This window comes from Bombina bombina, chromosome 2 (assembly GCF_027579735.1).
Source record: "Bombina bombina isolate aBomBom1 chromosome 2, aBomBom1.pri, whole genome shotgun sequence".
NCBI lineage: Eukaryota > Metazoa > Chordata > Amphibia > Anura > Bombinatoridae > Bombina > Bombina bombina.
Genome location: NC_069500.1, coordinates 883,544,187 through 883,563,644, shown reverse-complemented (window position 1 = coordinate 883,563,644; position 19,458 = coordinate 883,544,187). Strand labels below are relative to the sequence as shown.

Below are 19,458 nucleotides of genomic sequence, written 5' to 3'. Positions count from 1 at the left end.
TTGTGCCATAATTGCACAAGCTGTTTGTAAATTATTTCAGTGAGAAACCTAAAATTGTGAAAAATTTTACTTTTTTTTTTTTTTAATTTGATCGCATTTGGCGGTAAAATGGTGGCATGAAATATACCAAAATGGGCCTAGATCAATACTTTGGGTTGTCTACTACACTACACTAAAGCTAAAATTAACCATACAAGCTCCCTAATTAACCCCTGCACTGCTGGGCATAATACACGTGTGGTGCGCAGCGGCATTTAGCGGCCTTCTAATTACCAAAAAGCGATGCCAAAGCCATATATGGCTGCTATTTCTGAACAAAGGGGATCCCAGAGAAGGATTTACAACCATTTGTGCCATAATTGCACAAGCTGTTTGTAAATGATTTCAGTGAGAAACCTAAAATTGTGAAAAATTTAACGTTTTTTTTAATTTGATCGCATTTGGCGGTGAAATGGTGGCATGAAATATACCAAAATGTGCCTAGATCAATACTTGGGGTTGTCTACTACGCTACACTAAAGCTAAAATTAACCCTACAAGCTCCCTAAAAGCTCCCTAATTAACCCCTTAACTGCTGGGCATAATACACTTGTGGTGCGCAGTGGCATTTAGCGGCCTTCTAATTACCAAAAAGCAACGCCAAAGCAATATATGTTTGCTATTTCTGAACAAAGGGGATCCCAGAGAAGAATTTACAACCATTTATGCCATAATTGCATAAGTTGTTTGTAAATAATTTCAGTGAGAAACCGAAAGTTTGTGAAAAAATTTGTGAAAAAGTGAACGATTTTTTGTATTTGATCGCATTTGGCGGTGAAATGGTGGTATGAAATATACCAAAATTGGCCTAGATCAATACTTTGGGATGTCTACTAAAAAAAAATATATACATGTCAATTGATATTCAGGGATTCCTGAAAGATATCAGTGTTCCAATGTAACTAGCGCTAATTTTAGAAAAAAATGGTTTGGAAATAGCAAAGTGCTACTTGTATTTATGGTCCTATAACTTGCAAAAAAAGCAAAGAACATGTAAACATTGGGTATTTCTAAACTCAGGACAAAATTTAGAAACTATTTAGCATGGGTGTTTTTTGGTGGTTGTAGATATGTAACAGATTTTGGGGGTCAAAGTTAGAAAAAGTGTGTTTTTTTCCATTTTTCCTCATATTTTATAATTTTTTTTATAGTAAATTATAAGATATGATGAAAATAATGGTATCTTTAGAAAGTCCATTTAAAGGCGAGAAAAACGGTATATAATATGTGTGGGTACAGTAAATGAGTAAGAAGAAAATTACAGCTAAACACAAACACCGCAAAAATGTAAAAATAGCCTTGGTCCCAAACGGACAGAAAATGGAAAAGTGCTGTGGTCATTAAGGGGTTAAATCTCTTTTCAACACAAAGAGACAGAAAGTACACATGGGCCATATAGATAACACTGTGTTCAGGCACAGAGGGTTATTTAAGATCTAGCACAAAACAATGCTAAAGACAATAGATAATAAACAGTCACAGTCATGTGATCAGGGGGCTGGAAGAAGGTTCCTAGATACAAGGTAATCACAGAGGTAAAAAGTATATTAATATAACTGTTGGTTATGCAAAACTGGGGAATGGGAAATAAAGGGATTATCTATCTTTCTTTCATGTAATTAGCAAGAGTCCATGAGCTAGTGACGTATGGGATATACATTCCTACCAGGAGGGGCAAAGTTTCCCAAACCTCAAAATGCCTATAAATACACCCCTCACCACAACCACAAATCAGTTTTACAAACTTTGCCTCCTATGGAGGTGGTGAAGTAAGTTTGTGCTAGATTCTACGTTGATATGCGCTCCGCAGCAGGTTGGAGCCCGGTTTTCCTCTCAGCGTGCAGTGAATGTCAGAGGGATGTGAAGAGAGTATTGCCTATTTGAATTCAATGATCTCCTTCTATGGGGTCTATTTCATAGGTTCTCTGTTATCGGTCGTAGAGATTCATCTCTTACCTTCCTTTTCAGATCGACGATATACTCTTATATATACCATTACCTCTACTGATTCTCGTTTCAGTACTGGTTTGGCTTTCTACTACATGTAGATGAGTGTCCTGGGGTAAGTAAGTCTTATTTTCTGTGACACTCTAAGCTATGGTTGGGCACTTTTGTATAAAGTTCTAAATATATGTATTCAAACATTTATTTGCCTTAACTCAGGATGTTCAACGTTCCTTATTTCAGACAGTCAGTTTCATATTTGGGATAATGCATTTCAATAAATCAATTTTTTTCTTACCTTAAAATTTGACTTTTTTTCCTGTGGGCTGTTAGGCTCGCGGAGGCTGAAAATGCTTCATTTTATTGCGTCATTCTTGGCGCAGACTTTTTTGGCGCAAAAAGTTTTTTCTGTTTCCGGCGTCATACGTGTCGCCGGAAGTTGCGTCATTTTTTATGTTTTTTTGCGCCAAAAGTGTCGGCGTTCCGGATGTGGCGTCATTTTTGGCGCCAAAAGCATTTAGGCGCCATATAATGTGGGTGTCTTTTTTGGCGCTACAAAATATGGGCGTCATTTTTGTCTCCACATTATTTAAGTCTCATAATTTATTGCTTCTGGTTGCTAGAAGCTTGTTCACTGGCATTTTTTCCCATTCCTGAAACTGTCATTTAAGGAATTTGATCAATTTTGCTTTATATGTTGTTTTCTCTATTACATATTGCAAGATGTCCCAGATTGACACTGAGTTAGAAGATACTTCTGGAAAAACGCTGCCTGGTGCTGGATCTACCAAAGTTAAGTGTATCTGTTGTAAACTTGTGGTATCTGTTCCTCCAGCTGTTGTTTGTAATGAATGTCATGACAAACTTGTTAATGCAGATAATATTTCCTTTAGTAATGTTACATTACCTGTTGTGGTTCCATCAACATCTAATGCTCAGAGTGTTCCTGTTAACATAAGAGATTTTGTTTCTAAATCTATTAAGAAGGCTATGTCTGTTATTCCCCCTTCTAGTAAACGTAAAAGGTCTTTTAAAACTTCTGATTTTTCAGATGAATTTTTAAATGAACATCATCATTCTGATTCTGATAGTGGTTCCTCTGGTTCAGAGGATTCTGTTTCAGAGGTTGATGCTGATAAATCTTCATATTTATTCAAAATGGAATTTATTCGTTCTTTGCTTAAAGAGGTCTTAATTGCATTAGAAATAGAGGATTCTGGTCCTCTTGATACTAAATCTAAACGTTTAAATAAGGTTTTTAAATCTCCTGTAGTTATTCCAGAAGTTTTTCCTGTCCCTGATGCTATTTCTGAAGTAATCTCCAGGGAATGGAATAATTTGGGTAATTCTTTTACTCCTTCTAAACGTTTTAAGCAATTATATCCTGTGCCGTCTGACAGATTAGAATTTTGGGACAAAATCCCTAAGGTTGATGGGGCTGTCTCTACTCTTGCTAAACGTACTACTATTCCTACGGCAGATAGTACTTCCTTTAAGGATCCTTTAGATAGGAAGATTGAATCCTTTCTAAGAAAAGCTTACTTATGTTCAGGTAATCTTCTTAGACCTGCTATATCTTTAGCGGATGTGGCTGCAGCTTCAACTTTTTGGTTAGAAGCTTTAGCGCAACAAGTAACAGATCATAACTCTCATAGCATTGTTAATCTTCTTCAACATGCTAATAACTTTATTTGTGATGCCATCTTTGATATCATTAGAGTTGATGTCAGGTATATGTCTCTAGCTATTCTAGCTAGAAGAGCTTTATGGCTTAAAACTTGGAATGCTGATATGTCTTCTAAGTCAACTTTGCTTTCCCTTTCTTTCCAGGGTAATAAATTATTTGGTTCTCAGTTGGATTCTATTATCTCAACTGTTACTGGAGGGAAAGGAACTTTTTTACCACAAGATAGAAAATCTAAAGGTAAATTTAGGTCTAATAATCGTTTTCGTTCCTTTCGTCACAATAAGGAACAAAAGCCTGATCCTTCGCCCTCAGGAGCGGTATCAGTTTGGAAACCATCTCCAGTCTGGAATAAGTCCAAGCCTTTTAGAAAACCTAAACCAGCTCCCAAGTCTACATGAAGGTGCGGCCCTCATTCCAGCCCAGCTGGTAGGGGGCAGATTACGTTTTTTCAAACAAATTTGGATCAATTCAATTCACAATCTTTGGATTCAAAACATTGTTTCAGAAGGGTACAGAATTGGCTTCAAGATAAGGCCTCCTGCAAAGAGATTTTTTCTTTCCCGTGTCCCAGTAAATCCAGCAAAGGCTCAAGCATTTCTGAAATGTGTTTCAGATCTAGAGTTGGCTGGAGTAATTATGCCAGTTCCAGTTCTGGAACAGGGGCTGGGGTTTTATTCAAATCTCTTCATTGTACCAAAGAAGGAGAATTCCTTCAGACCAGTTCTGGATCTAAAAATATTGAATCGTTATGTAAGGATACCAACATTCAAGATGGTAACTATAAGGACTATTCTGCCTTTTGTTCAGCAAGGGCATTATATGTCCACAATAGATTTACAGGATGCATATCTGCATATTCCGATTCATCCAGATCACTATCAGTTTCTGAGATTCTCTTTCCTAGACAAGCATTACCAGTTTGTGGCTTTGCCGTTTGGCCTAGCAACAGCTCCAAGGATTTTTACAAAGGTTCTCGGTGCCCTTCTGTCTGTAATCAGAGAACAGGGTATTGTGGTATTTCCTTATTTGGACGATATCTTGGTACTTGCTCAGTCTTCACATTTAGCAGAATCTCATACGAATCGACTTGTGTTGTTTCTTCAAGATCATGGTTGGAGGATCAATTTACCGAAAAGTTCATTAATTCCTCAAACAAGGGTTACCTTTTTAGGTTTCCAGATAGATTCAGTGTCCATGACTCTGTCTCTGACAGACAAGAGACGTCTAAAATTGATCTCAGCTTGTCGAAACCTTCAATCACAATCATTCCCTTCGGTAGCCTTATGCATGGAAATTCTAGGTCTTATGACTGCTGCATCGGATGCGATCCCCTTTGCTCGTTTTCACATGCGACCTCTTCAGCTCTGTATGCTGAACCAGTGGTGCAGGGATTACACAAAGATATCTCAATTAATATCTTTAAAACCGATTGTACGACACTCTCTGACGTGGTGGACAGATCACCATCGTTTAGTTCAGGGGGCTTCTTTTGTTCTTCCGACCTGGACTGTAATTTCAACAGATGCAAGTCTGACAGGTTGGGGAGCTGTTTGGGGGTCTCTGACAGCACAAGGGGTTTGGGAATCTCAGGAGGTGAGATTACCAATAAATATTTTGGAACTCCGTGCAATTTTCAGAGCTCTTCAGTCTTGGCCTCTTCTAAAGAGAGAATCGTTCATTTGTTTTCAGACAGACAATGTCACAACTGTGGCATACATCAATCATCAAGGAGGGACTCACAGTCCTCTGGCCATGAAAGAAGTATCTCAAATTCTGGTATGGGCGGAATCCAGCTCCTGTCTAGTTTCTGCGGTTCATATCCCAGGTATAGACAATTGGGAAGCGGATTATCTCAGTCGCCAAACGTTACATCCGGGCGAATGGTCTCTTCACCCAGAGGTATTTCTTCAGATTGTTCAAATATGGGGACTTCCAGAAATAGATCTGATGGCCTCTCATCTAAACAAGAAACTTCCCAGGTATCTGTCCAGATCCAGGGATCCTCAAGCGGAAGCAGTGGATGCATTGTCACTTCCTTTTAAGTATCATCCTGCCTATATCTTTCCGCCTCTAGTTCTTCTTCCAAGAGTAATCTCCAAGATTCTGAAGGAATGCTCGTTTGTTCTGCTGGTAGCTCCAGCATGGCCTCACAGGTTTTGGTATGCGGATCTTGTCCGGATGGCCTCTTGCCAACCGTGGACTCTTCCGTTAAGACCAGACCTTCTGTCGCAAGGTCCTTTTTTCCATCAGGATCTCAAATCCTTAAATTTAAAGGTATGGAGATTGAACGCTTGAGTCAGGTTTCTCTGACTCTGTGATTAATACTATGTTACAGGCTCGTAAATCCGTATCTAGGGAGATATATTATAAAGTCTGGAAGACTTATATTTCTTGGTGTCTTTCTCATCATTTTTCCTGGCATTCTTTTAGAATTCCGAGAATTTTACAGTTCCTTCAGGATGGTTTGGATAAAGGTTTGTCTGCAAGTTCCTTGAAAGGACAAATCTCTGCTCTTTCTGTTCTTTTTCACAGAAAGATTGCTAATCTTCCTGATATTCATTGTTTTGTACAAGCTTTGGTTCCTATAAAACCTGTCATTAAGTCAATTTCTCCTCCTTGGAGTTTGAATTTGGTTCTGGGGGCTCTTCAAGCTCCTCCGTTTGAACCTATGCATTCATTGGACATTAAATTACTTTCTTGGAAAGTTTTGTTCCTTTTGGCCATCTCTTCTGCCAGAAGAGTTTCTGAATTATCTGCTCTTTCTTGTGAGTCTCCTTTTCTGATTTTTCATCAGGATAAGGCGGTGTTGCGAACTTCTTTTAAATTTTTACCTAAGGTTGTGAATTCTAACAACATTAGTAGAGAAATTGTGGTTCCTTCATTATGTCCTAATCCTAAGATTTCTAAGGAGAAATCATTGCATTCTTTGGATGTAGTTAGAGCTTTGAAATATTATGTTGAAGCTACTAAGAATTTCCGAAAGACTTCTAGTCTATTTGTTATCTTTTCCGGTTCTAGGAAAGGTCAGAAGGCCTCTGCCATTTCTTTGGCATCTTGGTTGAAATCTTTAATTCATCATGCTTATGTTGAGTCGGGTAAAACTCCGCCTCAAAGGATTACAGCTCATTCTACTAGGGCAGTTTCTACTTCCTGGGCGTTTAGGAATGAAGCTTCGGTTGATCAGATTTGCAAAGCAGCAACTTGGTCTTCTTTGCATACTTTTACTAAATTCTACCATTTTGATGTGTTTTCTTCTTCTGAAGCAGTTTTTGGTAGAAAAGTACTTCAGGCAGCTGTTTCAGTTTGATTCTTCTGCTTATAATTTCAGTTTTTTTCATTATAAGATTTAAACTTTAGTTTGGGTGTGGATTATTTTCAGCGGAATTGGCTGTCTTTATTTTATCCCTCCCTCTCTAGTGACTCTTGCGTTGAAGATCCACATCTTGGGTAGTCATTATCCCATACGTCACTAGCTCATGGACTCTTGCTAATTACATGAAAGAAAACATAATTTCTTTCATGTAATTAGCAAGAGTCCATGAGCTAGTGACGTATGGGATATACATTCCTACCAGGAGGGGCAAAGTTTCCCAAACCTTAAAATGCCTATAAATACACCCCTCACCACACCCACAATTCAGTTTTACAAACTTTGCCTCCGATGGAGGTGGTGAAGTAAGTTTGTGCTAGATTCTACGTTGATATGCGCTCCGCAGCAAGTTGGAGCCCGGTTTTCCTCTCAGCGTGCAGTGAATGTCAGAGGGATGTGAGGAGAGTATTGCCTATTTTGAATGCAGTGATCTCCTTCTACGGGGTCTATTTCATAGGTTCTCTGTTATCGGTCGTAGAGATTCATCTCTTACCTCCCTTTTCAGATCGACAATATACTCTTATATATACACCATTACCTCTGCTGATTCTCGTTTCAGTACTGGTTTGGCTTTCTACAAACATGTAGATGAGTGTCCTGGGGTAAGTAAATCTTATTTTCTGTGACACTCTAAGCTATGGTTGGGCACTTTGTTTATAAAGTTCTAAATATATGTATTCAAACATTTATTTGCCTTGACTCAGAATGTTCAACTTTCCTTATTTTTCAGACAGTCAGTTTCATATTTGGGATAATGCATTTGAATTAATCATTTTTTCTTACCTTCAAAAATTTGACTCTTTTTTCCCTGTGGGCTGTTAGGCTCGCGGGGGCTGAAAATGCTTCATTTCTCCAACATTGGTGTGTCCGGTCCACGGCGTCATCCTTACTTGTGGGATATTCTCTTCCCCAACAGGAAATGGCAGAGTCCCAGCAAAGCTGGTCACATGATCCCTCCTAGGCTCCGCCCACCCCAGTCATTCTCTTTGCCGTTGCACAGGCAACATCTCCACGGAGATGGTTAAGAGTTTTTTGGTGTTTAAATGTAGTTTTATTCTTCTATCAAGTGTTTGTTATTTTAAAATAGTGCTGGTATGTACTATTTACTCTGAAACAGAAAAGGATGAAGATTTCTGTTTGTAAGAGGAAGATGATTTTAGCAGACAGTAACTAAAATCGATTGCTGTTTCCACACAGGACTGTTGAGATGAAGTAACTTCAGTTGGGGGAAACAGTTAGCAGTCTTTTCTGCTTAAGGTATGACTAGCCATATTTCTAACAAGACCATGTAATGCTGGAAGGCTGTCATTTCCCCTCATGGGGACCGGTAAGCCATTTTCTTAGTTAAACATAAAAGAATAAAGGGCTTCAAAAAGGGCTTAAAAGCTGGTAGACATTTTTCTGGGCTTAAACAATTGCTTTACTAGGCATATTATGCAGATTCTAACTAATTATTGGTATTATAATCTTGGGGAACGTTTAGAAAAACGGCAGGCACTGTGTTGGACACCTTTTTCAGATGGGGGCCTTTCTAGTTATAGACAGAGCCTCATTCTGGGACTGTATAGGGGTTAAATGTAAAAACGGCTACGGTTCCGTTAATTTAAGGGTTAAAGCTCTGAAATTTGGTGTGCAATACTTTTAATGCTTTAAGACACTGTGGTGAAATTTTGGTGAATTTTGAACAATTCCTTCATACTTTTTCACATATTCAGTAATAAAGTGTTTTCAGTTTGAAATTTAAAGTGACAGTAACGGTTTTATTTTAAAACGTTTTTTTGTGCTTTGTTGACAAGTTTAAGCCTGTTTAACATGTCTGTACCATCAGATAAGCTATGTTCTATATGTATGAAAGCCAATGTGTCTCCCCATTTAAATTGATGTGATAATTGTGCCATAGTGTCCAAACAAAGTAAGGACAGTGATGCAACAGATAATGATATTGCCCAAGATGATTCCTCAAATGAGGGGAGTAAACATGATACTACATCATCCCCTACTGTGTCTACACCAGTTATGCCCACACAGGAGGCCCCTAGTACATCTAGTGCGCCAATACTTATTACCATGCAACAATTAACGGCTGTAATGGATAACTCCATAGCAAATCTTTTATCCAAAATGCCTGCTTATCAGAGAAAGCGCGATTGCTCTGTTTTAAACACTGAAGAGCAAGAGGACGCTGATGATAACTGTTCTGACATACCCTCACACCAATCTCAAGGGGCCATGAGGGAGGTTTTGTCTGATGGAGAAATTTCAGATTCAGGAAAAATTTCTCATCAAGCTGAACCTGATGTTGTGACATTTAAATTTAAATTAGAACATCTCCGCGCACTGCTTAAGGAGGTGTTATCTACTCTGGATGATTGTGACAATTTGGTCATTCCAGAGAAATTATGTAAGATGGACAAGTTCCTAGAGGTTCCGGTGCCCCCCGACGCTTTTCCTATACCCAAGCGGGTGGCGGACATAGTAAATAAAGAGTGGGAAAGGCCCGGCATACCTTTTGTCCCCCCCCCCCCCTATATTTAAGAAATTATTTCCTATAGTCGACCCCAGAAAGGACTTATGGCAGACAGTCCCCAAGGTCGAGGGGGCGGTTTCTACTCTAAACAAACGCACTACTATTCCTATCGAAGATAGTTGTGCTTTCAAAGATCCTATGGATAAGAAATTAGAGGGTTTGCTTAAAAAGATTTTTGTACAACAAGGTTACCTTCTACAACCAATTTCATGCATTGTTCCTGTCACTACGGCAGCGTGTTTCTGGTTCGAGGAACTAGAAAAATCGCTCAGTAAAGAATCTTCGTATGAGGAGGTTATGGACAGAGTTCAAGCACTTAAATTGGCTAACTCTTTTGTTTTAGATGCCGCTTTGCAATTAGCTAGATTAGCGGCGAAAAATTCAGGGTTTGCTGTCGTGGCGCGCAGAGTGCTTTGGCTAAAGTCTTGGTCAGCGGATGTGTCTTCCAAGACAAAATTGCTTAACATTCCTTTCAAAGGTAAAACATTATTTGGACCTGATTTGAAAGAGATTATTTCAGACATCACTGGGGGAAAGGGCCACGCCCTCCCACAGGATAGGTCTTTTAAGGCTAATAATAAGCCTAATTTTCGTCCCCTTTCGCAGAAACGGACCAGTCTCTAATTCTGTATCCTCTAAGCAAGAGGGTAATACTTCACAACCCAAACCAGCCTGGAAACCAATGCAAGGCTGGAACAAGGGTAAGCAGGCCAAGAAGCCTACCACTGCTACCAAAACAGCATGAAGGGATAGCCCCCGATCCGGGACCGGATCTAGTGGGGGGCAGACTTTCTCTCTTTGCTCAGGCTTGGGCAAGAGATGTTCAGGATCCTTGGGCGCTAGAAATAGTTTCTCAAGGTTATCTCCTGGAATTCAAGGAACTACCCCCAAGGGGAAGGTTCCACAGGTCTCAATTATCTTCAAACCAAATAAAGAGACAGGCATTCTTACATTGTGTAGAAGACCTGTTAAAGATGGGAGTGATACATCCAGTTCCAATAAGAGAACAAGGAATGGGATTTTATTCCAATCTGTTCATAGTTCCCAAAAAAGAGGGAACATTCAGACCAATTTTGGATCTAAAGATCCTAAACAAATTTCTCAGGGTACCATCGTTCAAAATGGAAACTATTCGAACGATCCTACCTACTATCCAGGAAAATCAATTTATGACTACCGTGGATTTAAAGGATGTGTACCTCCATATTCCTATCCACAAGGAACATCATCAGTTCCTAAGGTTCGCTTTTCTGGACAAGCATTACCAGTTTGTGGCACTTCCATTTGGATTAGCCACTGCTCCAAGGATTTTCACAAAGGTACTAGGGTCCCTTCTAGCGGTTCTAAGACCAAGGGGCATTGCAGTAGTACCTTACTTGGACGACATCCTGATTCAAGCGTCGTCCCTGTCAAAAGCAAAGGCTCATACGGACATCGTCCTAGCCTTTCTCAGATCTCACGGATGGAAGGTGAACAAAGAAAAAAGTTATCTGTCCCCGTCAACAAGAGTTCCCTTCTTGGGAACAATAATAGATTCCTTAGAAATGAGGATTTTTCTGACAGAGGTCAGAAAATCAAGACTTCTAAGCTCTTGTCAAGTACTTCATTCTGTTCCTCGTCCTTCCATAGCGCAGTGCATGGAAGTAATAGGATTGATGGTTGCAACAATGGACATAGTTCCTTTTGCACAAATTCATCTAAGACCATTACAACTGTGCATGCTCAGACAGTGGAATGGGGATTATACAGACTTGTCTCCGACGATTCAAGTAGATCAAAAGACCAGAGATTCACTCCGTTGGTGGCTGACCCTGGACAATCTGTCACAGGGAATGAGCTTCCGCAGACCAGAGTGGGTCATTGTCACGACCGACGCCAGCCTAGTGGGCTGGGGCGCGGTCTGGGAATCCCTGAAAGCTCAAGGTCTATGGTCTCGGGAAGAGTCTCTTCTCTCGATAAACATTCTGGAACTGAGAGCGATATTCAATGCTCTCAGAGCTTGGCCTCAACTAGCAAAGGCCAAATTCATAAGGTTTCAGTCAGACAACATGACGACCGTTGCATATATCAATCATCAGGGGGGAACAAGGACTTCCCTGGCGATGAAAGAAGTGACCAAGATAATTCAATGGGCAGAGGATCACTCCTGCCACTTGTCTGCGATCCACATCCCAGGAGTGGAAAATTGGGAAGCGGATTTTCTGAGTCGTCAGACATTCCATCCGGGGGAGTGGGAACTCCATCCGGAAATCTTTGCCCAAATAACTCAATTATGGGGCATTCCAGACATGGATCTGATGGTGTCTCGTCAGAACTTCAAGGTTCCTTGATACGGGTCCAGATCCAGGGATCCCAAGGCGACCCTAGTAGATGCACTAGTAGCACCTTGGACCTTCAACCTAGCTTATGTATTCCCACCGTTTCCTCTCATCCCCAGGCTGGTAGCCAGGATCAATCAGGAGAGGGCCTCTGTGATCTTGATAGCTCCTGCGTGGCCACGCAGGACTTGGTATGCAGACCTGGTGAATATGTCATCGGCTCCACCATGGAAGCTACCTTTGAGACAGGACCTTCTTGTTCAGGGTCCATTCGAACATCCGAATCTGGTTTCCCTCCAACTGACGGCTTGGAGATTGAACGCTTGATTTTATCAAAGCGTGGGTTTTCAGATTCTGTAATAGATACTCTGATTCAGGCTAGAAAGCCTGTAACTAGAAAAATTTACCATAAAATATGGAAAAAATATATCTGTTGGTGTGAATCTAAAGGATTCCCATGGAACAAGATAAAAATTCCTAAGATTCTATCCTTTCTACAAGAAGGTTTGGAGAAAGGATTATCTGCAAGTTCTCTGAAGGGACAGATCTCTGCTTTATCTGTTTTACTTCACAAAAGACTGGCAGCTGTGCCAGATGTTCAAGCATTTGTTCAGGCTCTGGTTAGGATCAAGCCTGTTTACAGACCTTTGACTCCTCCCTGGAGTCTAAATCTAGTTCTTTCAGTTCTTCAAGGGGTTCCGTTTGAACCCTTACATTCCGTAGATATTAAGTTATTATCTTGGAAAGTTTTGTTTTTGGTTGCAATTTCTTCTGCTAGAAGAGTTTCAGAGTTATCTGCTCTTCAGTGTTCTCCGCCCTATCTGGTGTTCCATGCAGATAAGGTGGTTTTGCGTACTAAGCCTGGTTTTCTTCCGAAAGTTGTTTCCAACAAATATATTAACCAGGAGATAGTTGTACCTTCTTTGTGTCCGAATCCAGTTTCAAAGAAGGAACGTTTGTTACACAATTTGGACGTAGTCCGTGCTCTAAAATTCTATTTAGAGGCTACTAAAGATTTCAGACAAACATCTTCCTTGTTTGTTGTTTATTCTGGTAAAAGGAGAGGTCAAAAAGCGACTTCTACCTCTCTTTCCTTTTGGCTTAAGAGCATTATCCGATTGGCTTATGAGACTGCCGGACGGCAGCCTCCTGAAAGAATCACAGCTCACTCCACTAGGGCTGTGGCTTCCACATGGGCCTTCAAGAACGAGGCTTCTGTTGACCAGATATGTAAGGCAGCGACTTGGTCTTCACTGCACACTTTTGCCAAATTTTACAAATTTGATACTTTTGCTTCTTCAGAGGCTATTTTTGGGAGAAAGGTTTTGCAAGCCGTGGTGCCTTCCATTTAGGTGACCTGATTTGCTCCCTCCCTTCATCCGTGTCCTAAAGCTTTGGTATTGGTTCCCACAAGTAAGGATGACGCCGTGGACCGGACACACCAATGTTGGAGAAAACAGAATTTATGCTTACCTGATAAATTACTTTCTCCAACGGTGTGTCCGGTCCACTGCCCGCCCTGGTTTTTTAATCAGGTCTGATGAATTATTTTCTCTAACTACAGTCACCACGGTATCATATGGTTTCTCCTATATATATTTCCTCCTGTCCGTCGGTCGAATGACTGGGGTGGGCGGAGCCTAGGAGGGATCATGTGACCAGCTTTGCTGGGACTCTTTGCCATTTCCTGTTGGGGAAGAGAATATCCCACAAGTAAGGATGACGCCGTGGACCGGACACACCGTTGGAGAAAGTAATTTATCAGGTAAGCATAAATTCTGTTTTTATTGCGTCATTCTTGGCGCGGACTTTTTGGCGCAAAAATTCTTTTCCGTTTCCGGCGTCATACGTGTCGCCGGAAGTTGCGTCATTTTTTGACGTTATTTTGCGCCAAAAATGTCGGCGTTCCGGATGTGGCGTCATTTTGGCGCCAAATAATGTGGGCGTCTTGTTTGGCGCTAAAAAAATATGGGCGTCGCTTTTGTCTCCACATTATTTAAGTCTCATTATTTATTGCTTCTGGTTGCTAGAAGCTTGTTCACTGGCATTTTTTTCCCATTCCTGAAACTGTCATTTAAGGATTTTGATCAATTTGCTTTATATGTTGTTTTTTTCTATTACATATTGCAAGATGTTCCACGTTGCAACTGAGTCAGAAGTTACTTCAGGAAAGTCACTGCCCGGGGCTGGAGCTACCAAGCTAAGTGTATCTGCTATACATTTTTGGTATCTGTTTCTCCAGCTGTTGTTTGTATTGCATGTCATGACAAACTTATTAATGCAGATAATATTTCCTTTAGTACTGTTATATTACCTGTTGCTGTTCCGTCAACATTTAATTTTCAGAATGTTCCTGATAAACATAATAGATTTTATTTTTTAAATCCATTTAGAAGGCTATGTCTGTTATTTCTCCTTCTAGTTTACATAAAAGTCTTTTAAAAACTTCTCTTTTTTTCAGATGAATTTTTAAATGACCATCATCGTTCTGATACTGATAATGGTTCTTCTGGTTCAGAAGTTTCTGTCTCAGAGGTTGATGCTGTTAAATCTTTGTATTTGTTCAAGATGGAATTTATTCGTTCTTTATTTAAAGAAGTATTAATTGCTTTAGATATAGAGGATTCCGGTCCTCTTGATACTAATTTTAAACGTTTAAATAGGATTTTTAAATCTCCTGTATTTATTCTAGAAGTGTTTAATCTCCCTGATGCTTTTTCTGAAGCAATTTCTAGGGAATGGAATAATTTGGGTAATTCTTTTACTCCTTCTAAACGTTTAAGCAATTATATTCTGTGCCATCTGACAGATTAGAGTTTTTTGGGACAAAATCCCTAAGGTTTGGGGCTGTCTCTATTCCTGCTAAAATGTACTACTATTCTTACGGCAGATAGTACTAAATTTAAGGATCCTTTAGATAAGAAAATTGAATCCTTTCTAAGAAAAGTTTACTTATGTTTAGGTAATCTTCTTAGACCTGCTATATTTTTACCGGATGTTGCTGCAGCTTCATCTTTTTGGTTAGAAGTTTTAGCGCAACAAGTAACAGATCATAATTTTATAGCATTATTTTTATTCTATAACATGCTAATAATTTTATTGGTGATACCATCTTTTGATATCATTTGAGTTGATGTCAGGTATATGTCTCTAGCTATTTTAGCTAGAAAAGCTTTATGGATTTAACTTGGAATGCTGATATGTCTTCTAAGTTAACTTTGTTTTTCCCTTTCTTTCCAGGGTAATAATCATTTTTTCGTTCTTTTTCTCATAATAAGGAACAAAAGCCTGATCCTTCATCCTCAGGAGCGGTATCAGTTTGGAAACTATTTCCAGTTTGGAATATATCCAAGCCTTATAGAAACCTATAGTCAGCTCCTAAGTACCCATGAAGGTGCGGCCCTTTTTTCCAGTTCAGCTGGTATGGGGCAGATTACGTTTTCTTTAAAGGAGTTTGGATCAATTCCGTTCTCAATCTCTGGTTTTAGAACATTGTTTCAGAAAGGTACAGAATTGGCTTCAGTTAAGGCCTCCTGCTAAGAGATTTTTTTCTTTCCCGTGTCCCAGTTAACACAGCAAGGCTCAGCATTTCTGAAATGTGTTTCAGATCTAGAGTTGGCTGGAGTAATTATGCCAGTTCCAGTTCTGGAACAGGGGCTAGGGTTTTATTTTATCTCTTCATTGTACCAAAGAAGGTCAATTCCTTCAGACCAGTTCCGGATCTTTCAATATTGAATCGTTATGTATACCAACATTCAAGATGGTTACTGTAGGACTATTCTGCCTTTTGTTTAGCAAGGGCATTTTATGTCTACAATAGATTTGCAGGATGTGTATCTGCATATTCCGATTCATTCAGTTCACTTTTAGTGTCTGAGATTCTCTTTTTAGACAAGCATTACCAGTTTTGTGGCTCTACCGTTTGGCCTAGCCTCAGTTCCAAGAATTTTTTTCTCGGTGCCCTTCTTTCTGTATTCAGAGAACAGGGTTTTGGTATTTCCTTATTTGGACGATTATCTTGGTATTTGCTCAGTCTTCTCATTCGAAGAATCTCATGCGATTCGACTTGTGTTGTTTCTTCAAGATCATGGTTGGAGGATCAATTTACCAAAAAGTTCATTGATTCCTCAGTCAAGGGTAACCTTTCTGGGTTTCCAGATAGTTTCAGTGTCCATGACTCTGTCTTTAACAGACAAGAGATGTCTAAAATTGTTTTCAGCTTGTCGAAACCTTCAGTCACAATCATTCCCTTCGGTAACCTTATGCATGGGAATTCTAGGTCTTATGACTGCTGCATTGGACGCAATCCCCTTTGCTCGTTTTTCACATGCGACCTCTTCAGCTCTGTATGCTGAATCAATGGTGCAAGGATTACACAAAGATATCTCAAATGTATATCTTTAAAACCGATTGTTCGACACTCTCTAACGTGGTGGACAGATCACCATCGTTTAATTCAGGGGGCTTCTTTTGTGCTTCCGACCTGGACTGTAATTTCAACAGATACAAGTCTCACAGGTTGGGGAGCTGTGTGGGGATCTCTGTCGGCACAAGGAGTTTGGAAATCTCAGGAGGTGAGATTACCGATAAATATTTTGGAACTCCGTGCAATGTTCAGAGCTCTTCAGTTTTGGCCTCTTCTGTAGAGAGAATCGTTCATTTGTTTTCAGACAGACAATGTCACAACTGTGGCATACATCAATCATCAAGGAGCGACTCACAGTCCTCTGGCTATGTAAGAAGTATCTCGAATTTTTTGGTTTGGGCGGACTCCAGCTCCTGTCTAATCTCTGCGGTTCATATCCCAGGTGTAGACAATTGGGAAGCGGATTATCTCAGTCGCCAAACGTTGCATCCGGGCGAATGGTCTCTTCACCCAGAGGTATTTCTTCAGATTGTTCAAATGTGGGAACTTCCAGAAATAGATCTGATGGCGTCTCATCTAAACAAGAATTTTCCAGGTATCTGTCCAGATCCTGGGATCCTCAGGCGGAGGCAGTGGATGCATTATCACTTCCTTGGAAGTATCATCCTGCCTATATCTTTCCGCCTCTAGTTCTTCTTCCAAGAATAATCTCCAAGATTCTGAAGGAATGCTCGTTTGTTCTGCTGGTAGCTCCGGCATGGCCTTACAGGTTTGGTATGCGGATCTTGTCCGGATGGCCTCTTACCAACCGTGGACTCTTCCGTTAGATCAGACCTTCTGTCACAAGGTCCTTTTTCCCTTCAGGATCTGAAATCCTTAAATTTAAAGGTATGGCGATTGAACGCTTGATTCTTGGTCAAAGAGGTTTCTCTGACTCTGTGATTAATACTATGTTACAGGCTCGTAAATCTGTATCTAGAGAGATGTATTATAGAGTCTGGAAGACTTATATTTTTTGGTGTCTTTCTCATCATTTTTCTTGGCATTCTTTTAGAATACCGAGAATTTTACAGTTTTTTCAGGATAGTTTAGATAAGGGTTTGTCTGCAAGTTCCTTGAAAGGACAAATCTCTGCTCTTTCTGTTCTTTTTCACAGAAAGATTGCTATTCTTCCTGATATTTATTGTTTTATACAAGCTTTGGTTCGTATAAAACCTGTCATTAAGTCAATTTCTCCTCCTTGGAGTTTGAATTTGGTTCTGGGAGCTCTTCAAGCTCCTCCCTTTGAACCTATGCATTTCATTGGTCATTAAATTACTTTCTTGGAAAGTTTTGTTCCTTTTGGCCATCTCTTCTGCCAGAAGAGTTTCTGAATTATCTGCTCTTTCTTGTGAGTCTCCTTTTCTGATTTTTCATCAGGATAAGGCGGTGTTGCGAACTTCTTTTGAATTTTTACCTAAAGTTGTGAATTCCAACAACATTAGTAGAGAAATTGTAGTTCCTTCATTATGTCCTAATCCTAAGAATTCTAAGGAGAAATCATTGCATTCTTTGGATGTTGTTAGAGCTTTGAAATATTATGTTGAAGCTACTAAGTCTTTCCGAAAGACTTCTAGTCTATTTGTTATCTTTTCCAGTTCTAGAAAAGGCCAGAAAGCTTCTGCCATTTCTTTGGTATCTTGGTTGAAATCTTTAATTCATCTTGCCTTTGTTGAGTCGGGTAAAACTCCGCCTCAGAGGATTACAGCTCATTCTACCAGGTCAGTTTCTACTTCCTGGGCGTTTAGGAATGAAGCTTCGGTTGATCAGATTTGCAAAGCTGCAACTTGGTCCTCTTTGCATATTTTTACTAAATTCTACCATTTTGATGTATTTTCTTCTTCTGAAGCAGTTTTTGGTAGAAAAGTACTTCAGGCAGCGGTTTCAGTCTGAATCTTCTGCTTATGTTTTTTATTAAACTTTATTTTGGGTGTGGATTATTTTCAGCAGGAATTGGCTGTCTTTATTTTATCCCTCCCTCTCTAGTGACTCTTGTGTGGAAAGATCCACATCTTGGGTAATCATTATCCCATACGTCACTAGCTCATGGACTCTTGCTAATTACATGAAAGAAAACATAATTTATGTAAGAACTTACCTGATAAATTCATTTCTTTCATATTAGCAAGAGTCCATGAGGCCCACCCTTTTTTGTGGTGGTTATGATTTTTTTGTATAAAGCACAATTATTCCAATTCCTTATTTTATATGCTTTCGCACTTTTTTATCACCCCACTTCTTGGCTATTCGTTAAACTGAATTGTGGGTGTGGTGAGGGGTGTATTTATAGGCATTTTAAGGTTTGGGAAACTTTGCCCCTCCTGGTAGGAATGTATATCCCATACGTCACTAGCTCATGGACTCTTGCTAATATGAAAGAAATGAATTTATCAGGTAAGTTCTTACATAAATTATGTTTTATGTAAGAACTTACCTGATAAATTCATTTCTTTCATATTAGCAAGAGTCCATGAGGCCCACCCTTTTTGTGGTGGTTATGATTTTTTTGTATAAAGCACAATTATTCCAATTCCTTATTTTATATGCTTTCGCACTTTTTTTATCACCCCACTTCTTGGCTATGCGTTAAACTGATTTGTAGGTGTGGTGAGGGGTGTATTTATAGGCATTTTGAGGTTTGGGAAACTTTGCCCCTCCTGGTAGGAATGTATATCCTATACGTCACTAGCTCATGGACTCTTGCTAATTTTTAAAGAAATGAATTTATCAGGTAAGTTCTTACATAAATTATGTTTTTAAAACAATAACAATTCTATGGTAGACTGTCCCTTTAAACTATCTTTACTTTAACCTACTTTGTAGCTCTAGCTCCATCAACACTCGTATGCAGTATAACCATCCAGAAACTGTATTATGTGCTCCTAGTACATTTAAATAAAGAATAGTTTTTTTTGTTTTTTTTTTAAAAAACACTTTGTAAATGCAGCAATAGTTTTTAGACAATGGATGGAAGTGATTTATTAAACGTGCAAGCTTTTAGGGTCCAAAGGGCTGTCATTCAAGGGACCTTAGTATCCTGTAAGTTTGTGATTTATTTTCCCCCTCTACAGTATTTGTTAAAGTTATCACCAACCTTCTATTCTGCATTTTATTCCAAAAGTATACTGTTAAATGTTACACTTCAATGTGTATATCTAGTAAAATATG

At 39.5% G+C, this 19,458-nt stretch overlaps 1 protein-coding gene across 1 annotated transcript in view; it reads left to right on the top strand.

The window, feature by feature from the left end:
- WRN (WRN RecQ like helicase) overlaps nucleotides 1-19,458 on the top strand; it is a 377,656-nt gene that overhangs the window by 281,565 nt on the left and 76,633 nt on the right. The gene's annotated exons all lie outside the window — the stretch shown is intronic.